This window comes from Ambystoma mexicanum, chromosome 8 (genome assembly GCF_040938575.1).
Source record: "Ambystoma mexicanum isolate Mex_15411 chromosome 8, UKY_AmexF1_1, whole genome shotgun sequence".
NCBI lineage: Eukaryota > Metazoa > Chordata > Amphibia > Caudata > Ambystomatidae > Ambystoma > Ambystoma mexicanum.
In genome coordinates this window covers 1,590,733,085-1,590,743,803 of record NC_090929.1, presented here as the reverse complement: position 1 = coordinate 1,590,743,803, position 10,719 = coordinate 1,590,733,085, and positions in this window count along the sequence as shown.

The window sequence follows — 10,719 nt, the reverse complement described above, 5'->3', positions numbered from 1 at the left end:
CGAATACTTTTATTTCTTCACAACATTTTTAGAGCATAAGTACACATAAGGGCAAGCCACTCATATTGAAGAACAAAACATCGATTTTTGTGCTATAACAGAAACCTGGTGCCATGGGGCAGCTGGTCCCACCCTCAAACATGCCATACTGGAAGACTATGGTATGATACGGTAAGATAGGGAGGATGGTAGAGGGGGTTTGCATTGATTTTAAAATCCACACTTACCATTTGGGAAATCAGCAGACAAATCATGAGTGGGGTAGAGTCTTTACATGTGAAAATTGGTCTGAATGCTGAATCAACCCGAATGTAGTTTTAATTTATAGACCACCTGCTTTGACAGATGATTTTATTACCACTCTGTCTAATCATCTGCACTCCATTCTGAAGCCCAACTCTAGCTTCTTATTATTGCGTGACGTTAATTATTCATTGGGGCATAAGGTTGACACCTTTGCCTCTGAATTGGAGCTGGTTCTGTCTGTTCTGGGTTTCGAAGCAAAGGATCCACATGCCAACCCACTGCTTGGGGCATACCCTAGATTGGGGTTCCACCCTTCAGGTGCTTACTAAGGACTTTCAAGTATCCCCCTGTCTGTGGTCGGATCATTATTTTGTACACTTTACTATCCAGGCGGAATTCCTGCAAAATTAAGGGAAAGAGGACTTTTTAGGCATATTGGAAAGAAACCTTAAAATGCTCACACAGGAAATAATGTAACCCCTGTTGTGTCCAACGATTAGTCATATTTCCCAAAAATTCTCTGATGAGATGTCAAAATCCCTTATGTCCAACATGGATAACATTGCTTATTCTTTAACGCCACTCAAACAGAGAGAGGTTAAGAAAGGGATGAAAAACACATTTTCCCCAGAGTTAAAAAACTGAAGTTGTTTTATACTTGGAAATCTTCACCCTCCCCAGGAGCATTGGCAGCCTACAAAGGAGCAGCCAAGTCGTACAGATCAGCGATTATTGATGCAAAGAAAAACTCCATCAATTCCAGAATACAGAGCACACAATCAGACATTAAAGAGCTCTTTAAGATTTTAAAGGAACAGCAAACTACTAGTTCCCCTAACACTGGCTTGTTAGTTAAGGATGCAGCTTGGTGTGTGGAAATACAGGAAGCCATGCGGGGCAAGCTCAATGGCATTAGGCCTGACATAACCCATAAAAAAGAAAACCAACCCTTTACCACAGGCGAGGTTGTGAGTGAGGGGCTTGATAGATGTTCTTCTATCCCTCTCATTAATTTCACTACTATATCAGTTGCTGAGCTGTCTGTGGTAGTGGAACAATTAAAGGCCACTAACTGAAAAGGCGACCCGTGTTCAGCCATTATAATTAAAACTTGTCCCCAACCTTGTTTGAAGCCATTTGCAAGTTTGTTAGTACCTCCCTTATGGAAGGTCAGGCGCCGATGGATCTAAAAAAGGCATGGGTTACTCCCATTCTGAAAAAAACTGGTTTACCTATTGAGGTGCTGCTTAATTATAGGCTAATCACCAACTCACTGTTCCTGTTACAAAATACTGGATTGTGTGGCGTATGGTCAAATGGCAGAACACTTGAACAAATATCCTATTCTTAATTGTAGCCAATCTGGGTTCAGACAGGGCTTTGGAATGGAGACTGCTCTGCTTGAATTGAAGTCCAGGCTCCTGGAATGCTTGGACAAAAACAAACCATCTATGCTGATGCTGCTTGATTTGTCGGCTGCCTTCAACTTGGTAGACCATTCAATTTTGGTCACCAGGTTGGGGGGAGTGGCGAATTTCTCTCCGATAGCAGCGCGTTGTACAGCTTCATTCCTGGATAACAGGGAGAGCAGAGTATTCCATGAGGAGGCAGCAGCTCCGCCGGTTACTGTAAGAGGATTCAATTCAACACTACAGCTAAGTCAATGCCTAGTCTGGGATACTGAATGGAAACCCTTATTGATATATCTTTATGTCCAGTTCATGCGTTCTGGATGACTACCCCTATATAACACCCCTCCCTTGGAATCCCCCTGACCCCAATGAGCCAAGAAGTAGTTCTGTTTTGCAAGTTGAAAGGTTTATTTGTTAATTTAAACAATAGATATATATATTTCACACTTTATAATAATTAATAATTGGATATCACACTTAATCTGAGCAGTAATCAATAATGGATAGTCTGGCACTAGCACACTTGTGAATTGGAACAGAAGAATAAGGTGGTAGAGAATACTTTATATAAGTTCAGATGGATGTAATGTTGAATGAAAATGCAATACAGAAAATACTCAATATGATTTCAACAAAACAATGTAATCACTTTTCTCTGGCAATCCACCCCCCCCCTTTATGCAATGCAAGGAAATGGAAGGAAAGCACACAGTTCTCAGAAATGCAATCAAATGTAATTCAGTTCACCCCAGCAAGCTTAGACTACAGAAGTTTGAAACACAGGCCCAAAATGGTTTTATATGTGCTGGCAATGAAGTGAAAAATATGCTAAAATGCTTTTAATTCCCTCTAGAGGTTCAGGGTGAGTGGTGTCAAGTTAATATTAGTCCAGGCTCACTCTAGCAATGATTCAGGGATGGTTCTTAAGAGGCAAATGAATTTTTAGCAAGGAAAGCAAGGAAGCTGCTGTTTTCACACGTGGAGAAATTTGCAAATCGCGGTAAAATTCGCGAGTGCGTTTTTCGCGATTGTGGCAAAAGAATAGGGGGTAGGAATGCGGTTCTAGATTCGCTGAAAAGCCAAGATTCCCAGCTTTCAGAGGAAAGTTACTGCAAGTCTCTAAGACAAACGGTCACGGAGATATGAGCGATATGGTAAAGCTCGTTTTTCAGATTTGAAATTTTTAAGTTCAAAGTGACAAGTGACAGCTAGCAACTAGAAATGACAGGTGACAGCTTTGCAAATAACAGGTGACAGTTAGGAGGCAGTTCTTCTTAGATTAAAATAGCTTGGATTAGATTATTTTAACTGAGAGATTGGTTCTGCACAGTTCTGCTAGGTACTCACAATATATTTAGAAATAGAATGGGCCTCGCCACGGATCTGGTCAGGTTTTCTTCACTCGCCACGGACGGTCTCTGCGCACAGCGTCTGGGTCAGCTCTACTCTGCTGGTCTGGGTCTCTGGTTCTGATCAGGTCTGTGGGTCCGGATACAGCGGTCTCCGGTTCAGCTGGTCTCTCTCTGGATACAACACTGCTCTCTGGCAAATGGCAAGAGTTCTTGCAAAGAATTCAAACAGCTCGCCTGGCTGTGATAATGGCAATGATTTGAGGCCTTCTAAAGAGGAATTTAGCTTGTAGTTGACCTCTCAAATTCTGAAGTGAAGTCTTGGTCTCTGAAGGTGGATAGATTGAAGTCTCTATGTTGGCTCTCTGGAGGTTGATGGAGGTAAAGTATGGATTTTCCCGGCAGAGCGTCCTGCAGCAGATGGAATAGAATGTCCCTATCTGTCCTGACTGTCTGCTTTTATGTGTTTTGAAAGTGGGTGTGTGTGCAGCATCACTAGCCTGCCCCTCTCTCAACTGCAGATTGGCCCAATTCTCCCCTCTCCCATGATTGGGGAAGGAACTGTGAGTCAGAGTGATGCTGTAGGTTTTATGGGTCAGAGGATCCTCCCCTGGTCAGTTTGCCCACAAAATCTATATTTGATCAAAATGCACACTCCATAGATACACAGTGGTTTGAAATTGCATGTACATATTACCTATCACATGAGGTAGTCTCTGTCCCAAATCTGCTCTTCCTAGGAGCTTGGGTTCAAAAATGGCAACATATTTCACTTTTAGGTGGGTTACCAATATTGGATTTTTCCCCGCATTTACCCAAATGTGTGCAAGGACTATGGACATTAATTGATGAAGTGTCAGATTTTTAACATGCATACATTTTAAGTAATACCCTCTTAACTGCTAGCTTGCCCCCAGATCATGCCACCGGTTCTAAAAACCTCTTAAAATGTGGGCAGAAATATCACAAGAATTATGGTATCATTTAAATAATCATGACAAGTCCGTACTATGAGTTACTCATCTTTTTCTAAAACCATATTCTGGCTACAGGGGTGTGTCTTTTCAGGTCACATGGTACAGAAACCAGTCTTTCCACTTTCTTCAAGCTCAGCCTCTGTCTTCAGTTTCTCCCCCTCCCAGTTTCTGCCAAGCCAGCTTGCTCTCACATGCAGTGCTCCTCCCCTTTCCTTCCAGGAGGAAGCCACATTTACGACTCCCACCAATAAAACATTTGCCTGAGTCAGGACAGGGCTTTGTTCAATTTCCTGCAGAGCCCAGGTAATTCAATCAGAGAAGTGTCAGATCCCTTTTGGTGGGAGCAGCAAAAGGCAGCTAGGCCTGGGAACTGCTGTGGATCCAGTTTCACTCCAATTTGGGGGAAGTTGTCAAGCAGAATCCAATTCCTTAAACCAGGCCCCAGCTAATGTCACTTTTAGTTACCCAGTTTTCTGCATTCAAATAAAACTAACCATTTTTACATATGCAGCTAGAATGCTGATTCTAAGTGTAAAACTATGACATTTAAACAATTGCAACCTATGTGACACTCAAAAGTAGGTCACTCATTTCTTTTAAACATTTAGGTTTTTAGTGTCTTTCAGTCCAAATTTACTTAAACTGCTGAAATCCACAGCTCAGCCAGTCTTGTTATAAACCTTCAAGTCACTTCAGAATATAACTTTAGATTGTATCCACCTCTCAGTAAGTCTTTCTTTGGCCTGCATTGGGTTCATCTATTCAGTTTTACACAAATGTCTGGTGTTGTTTTAAAACGCCGGCTTTCTGATAGTGGTGAGTACTGGTAATGCAACCATTTTTGGGATTTTTCTTGGATTAATGCATTCCAAACAGGAATGGTTCTTACATGGTAGTAAATCCTTGCTTAACATTGTTTTGATGGGGCTCCTTACAGTAAGATGGTTATGTGGAACCCCACAAAAGGGTTGAATCTTTAAAGTGGTCCAATGAGTCACGATTTCAGCAACTTTTTGACATCAGTAACAGTGGATTTTGTTAACAAAGATCTTTCTTTACACTGGTGGGTGGCAAGTGAGGTAACCATTTTGGTGTGCGCACAAACTGCGTGGTTCTCCTGGATTCTGGCGCACTTGTGGGCTTTTTGGCCATCTTGGATTTTCTAAGCCCACAGCACCAAATGTTGCAGCATGATAGCTCAAACGTGGGTCAGGACAGCCAACAGATCCCCCCACGTGACTGCCCTTTGAATTTGAGTCGATGGGGAGTCGGGTGCACAAGGGTTTTGACCCACGCACTGGTCTGTCCGCATAATCTTCTTCCAATTCTGCAAATGGCACAGTTCAGCATCTTTTCCTCCATCCGGTACTGATCGATCGGTTCTCCTCGCCGGTCCTGATGGGAGTATTGGGCGGTACACTGGGCCCCTTGCGTCTCTGCTCCCGGTCTCCGGATCGTCCTCCTTTGCCCGTCTCCAGGTTTTTTTTCTCCTAGGACGACAAAGGAAGAGCGGCAATACCTATTCATAGACATTCTTCCCCCACCATTGATATAGTGGGGTGGCATATAAATTTATAGTCAAAACATATGGACATGCACATTTCTTTTTGTATTCAAAAACCAAAACACCCACATTGAGAAACTCAGAATTTGATAGGCGATATGTAGGATATTTTAAGTTAGAACTGAATTAATCTGAGACAGTACCCTCTAGGATTCCAGAGGATTCCTCCAGTTGTTGCAGAGTGTGCCTGGGATGGCAACACTTCAAATGGTTAATGTGGACCCACTTGTCTTCCCCCTCTGCCAAACCGCCTTTGGGGATGCGGATCTTGTAGGCCACAGGGGAGATTTTGTCTATAATCTCAAAGGGTCCCTTCCATGTAGGCAAAAATTTTCGCTGCTTGGCCTGGTTCCTTTGGAAATTGTATAGATAGACCCGGTCCCCCACCTGATATTCCTTCCTGGAAGTCTTCAGGTCATAGTGGGTCTTCATGCTATCAGCTGATCTTTCTAGATTCAGCTGAGCATAAGCAAAAGCATGTTGAAGGTGTTTCCTTAAATTCTCCACATACTCATGAGTTGTGGAGGCATTTATCAGTGTCTGCTCTTGGGTCCTGTAGAGCAAATGCTGAGGAAGCACCATCTTGCGCCCAGTCATCAACTCAAATGGTGACATTTTGGTTGCAGATGAAGGGGTAGATCTGATGGCCATTAGGACCAGAGGTAATCGGATGTCCCAACTTGGCCCAGAATCTGCCACAAACTTCTTTAATATGCTCACAATGGTTCGGTTATATCTCTCTACTGCCCCAGAAGAAGCTGGCTGGTAAGCAATATGCAACTTCCTTTTGACCCCCAGTATCTCCCACATCTTTGTCATCACTTCACTGGTGAAGTGGCTACCTTTGTCTGACTCAATCCTTTGAGGTAGGCTGAAACGGGAAAAGATGTGGTTAATCATCAGGGCAGCTGCAGTTTCTGCCTTGCAATTTGGGGCTGGGAGACATTCCACCCACTTGGTAAACAAGCATGTCACAGTCAACATGTACTTATTCCCCCTAGCAGAGCGAATCACGGGGCCTACAAAGTCGATTTGTAAATCTGACCATGGCAGTGTCATCCCCCTCTTTTGGAGATGGCTGTAATTGTGCACACACAAGACACCCCTTCAAGTATTGGTCAAGGTCCTGCCCCATGTGTGGCCAGCATGCAACCTCTCTTAAGATTTCCAGTGTTGTGTGAAACCCCCTATGACCGGCGGTGGCCGCATCATGGGCGTGACTTAACATCAGGCTTCGGAATGAGGTAGGAACCACCCACTGATCGTGGCCAGCTTTGGATTTCCTTACCAGCAAACCGTCTTGGATTCGGAACATTTTTGGACATTTCATCAACACTCTTAGGTCCTCTTTCCCCATATAATCGGTATCCGTCAGGGGAAAGTTCTCAGGGTCCTCAAGGTGCTGGTAAAATTTACCAATTATTGGATCCCCCTTCTGAGCGGTCATCAAATCAGCATCAGGGGTCTCCTTACTCCATTGTGCAATTGAAAGGTCATTGTGAGCATTTGTCTGGGACCTAGTGATAGCAGTGACCTGGATTTCCCCCAACAAGGACTCAATCTCAATTAGATCCCCTTGGATGGCCCCGGTTTTGGCCAGCTGATCAGCTAAGTCATTTCCAGTTTTGTCTGGTCCCTCTACTTTGGAATGACCCTTGATCTTCTTCCAATAGATGGTCATTCCCTTCGAGGTGACCAGATCATCAATGTTTTGGATCAACTTCCCATGTTTCAAGGGTTTGTTGTTAGCACATAACATGCCTCTGGTTTTCCAATTAACCAGGTTCTCCACGAACCCGTTCCGTACATAATCATAATCTGTGATTATGACCAGTTCGTGGAGTTGATGCTGGAGAGCAGTGATGATGGCCTGATGCACAGCCATCAATTCTGCCACCTGACTACTTTGGGGACCAATTTTGTATCAAGCCGAGGGTTCTGGGGACTCATTCACCCATGCATTCCCTACGCCGGCCACCAGTTCTTTCTCCCCGTCGTTGTGAACATGGTAAGAGCATCCATCCACATATACAGTGGGCATTCCCTCACACTTGTCTTCTTCAAAGACTTTGTGGGGGGAATTAAGGTATGCCTCCATGTTGTTCTTTATTTTTAGACTTTCGTCCTCGAGACAGTTTTCTCTGGCACAATCATGCAAGTCAGCCAGACCTTGCGCGAGGGGACTCTTCTTGTTTTGGCCATATCTGACCTCCACAGGAAAGCCTTGCATTGACAGAATCCAGGAAGTAATTCGGGAATTACTCACATTTTCCGGCCCAGATTCTGTCACTTTGGAGATATTGCAGAGGCTGGTGTGGAGTCTCCACTATGATGTGTTCCCCCTGGATAAACGGGCGGTAATTCTTCAATGCCCACACCGTTGCCAGGAGTGCCTTCTCACAATCGTTGAATTTTACCTCCACAGAGGATAAAGTTTTGCTCGCATAGGAGATTACTTTATTGACCTTGTCATGCTTTTGGTATAATACTGCCGTCAAGCACGTATTAGAGAAACCCGTCTCCAGGAAGAACTCCTTGTTTCTGACAGGGTAAGCTAGGCAAGGCGCTTTTGAGAGGCTTCTTTTGAGTTGTTTTACTGCCTCGGCTTGTTCTGGAGCCCATTCCCACTTGACCCCCCCCTTCAGGAGATGAATCAGGAGTCTGGTGATCTCTGCGTAGCCCTCAATGAACTTTCTGCTGTAATTAGTCAGTCCAAGGAGGCTCCTTAGTTCCCGCAGAGTTGTGGGGTCTTTCAGTTTCTGAAGTGCTTCCACTTTTTTTTCCTGGGGACAGAGACCCTGAGGAGTAATCTCATGCCCCAAGAAATTAACACGGGTTCTACACCACTGTGCTTTCTGAAAGGAAAGTTTTGCTCCGGCGGCCCTCAACTGGGTCAGAACATAACGGATCTCCGCTATGTGTTCCTCCACAGATGAACTTTTGATGAGGACATCATCTACATAAGCCAGGTTACCCCTTGCACCCAGGTCGGGCATGGCCTTGTGTAGGAAAATATTGAACTCATTACCGGAGTTAAGGTATCCGAAGGGAGTCCGGGTCCATGTGTACTGCTGGCCCCCAAAGGTAAAAGCCAGCTTGTATTGGTCCTCCCTACTGACAGGCACAGTCCAGTATCCATTGGTCAGGTCTATTGCAGTGAATACCTGTGACCCCTGGATCTGGGCCAGCCCTTGGTCAATGTAGGGCAGAGGCCATCGGGAAGTATGGACCCATTTGTTGAGCTCCCTGAGGTCGGCGCAGAGTCTCCACTGGCCGTTTGGCTTCAATATTCCCAGCACCGGATTATTGAAGGTGCTGTGGACTGGACAGATTATTCCCGGGGACTCAAGGTTCTTAATTATTTCAGTAAGGGACTCCATTGATGCGAGAGGCAAGCGATATTGCTTCACAAACACAGGAGTCATGCCAGGGTCCGTGGGGATTGTTGTTGTGTATATGTCCGTGCGACCACAGTCATATGAGTCTACCGCAAAGAGATCTTGGAAATCTAAGAAAACTTGTTTCAACTTTTGCTTTTGTTCCAGAGTCACACAGGCATCAGCTAGGTTGACTCTCTCTTCCACCATCTGCCTGAAGCCTGGAAAGACTTCTGGTTTGGCTATCTCCGCGGCCTCCTCCAGCTGGGTGGAGAAGTCCCTGGTCAGAGTGCTGATTTGGACCGGAGGCTTCAGGTGGGAAAGGCAGCCCTCATGGACCTGGAAAATCACCTCATCCCTCCTGAAGTCACAAGTCACATCTTCCTTACCATAAGGGCAAGAAGTGTACACCAGGAAGTTCCCCCCATGCCGGGTAAAAATCCTGTCTGGTGTCGTATTGTCATCACTGTCACTGTCAAAGCAGTCCTTGGGGATTGGCTCTAACAGTTCATTACCTAAATCAATGGAAAAATGTCGGTCATCAACCGCCATTCCAATAATGGTGCCCACTTGACCCCCCCCCCCTTCAGGAGATGAATCAGGGGTCTGGTGATCTCTGCGTAGCCCTCAATGAACTTTCTGCTGTAATTAGTCAGTCCAAGGAGGCTCCTTAGTTCCCGCAGAGTTGTGGGGTCTTTCAGTTTCTGAAGTGCTTCCACTTTTTTTTCCTGGGGACAGAGACCCTGAGGAGTAATCTCATGCCCCAAGAAATTAACACGGGTTCTACACCACTGTGCTTTCTGAAAGGAAAGTTTTGCTCCGGCGGCCCTCAACTGGGTCAGAACATAACGGATCTCCGCTATGTGTTCCTCCGCTATGCGTTCCTCTTCAAGTCGCTGTTATCCACCTCTATTAGAATGGTGTCATGTTCTATGTTGACTAATGGAGTTGGGTTTACCCCCAACCCTTGCTGTTGGAGAGAAGCGTTTAGATGTATGTAAGCATCAGGGTTTTGCAAATGTTGTCCTCTTTTAACTTTCACTTCCAGGGAGAATTGTCGGGTCCTTTCTGGGATGGTGACTTCCTCTTTGATCTGAATTTCAACTGCATAAGGTAGCAATTGAGCTGACCTAAATGCTTTTTCTGGATCATCAAAGCCCATGGGATTATCCGCTAATCGGGGCCAAGCTTTGAAGTTTATTAGGTCCAAACTAATGGCAAAGCGATTGAGAATGTCACTGCCTAAGTAAAAGGCGGCAGGGACGTCTCGCACGACCCAACAATTGTGGACTATGCTCTTGTTGCCAATGGAGATTTTGAGCATACACCTGCTTGGCAGGAGATGTTTGGAATTAGGTGCTTCCAGGTCCATTTCCCATTTGTCTATCAGTTTGAAGGTGGGAATGGCTGGATCTTTTGGGAGTTGGCGGAACATGGCTTCGCTGATGAAGCTCTTACCATTGTTCACACACACTCGAGCTAGAACAGAGTCCTTCCCATCATTTAACTGGACAGGGATGAACAACTGCTCTCCAATTTGCTGAATATCAGCCAGGCTCTGAGCTGATTTCACATCTTTCTGGACTATAGGAGTGGGAGTTTCTGATTGTGGATTAGTATAGAATTTCAGAGTGTTTCCTTCCAGCGTGGAATACCACTTTAAACTGGAAGGGAGGTTGATTTTCAGAAATAGAGAGGACCCCCCATCACCAGTCTGTTGTCCTACTGCTATTACTGTCACGTCTGGAATTTGGTTGTTCTGGAAGTGAAATTCTACTTGGTCAGATTTTTGTT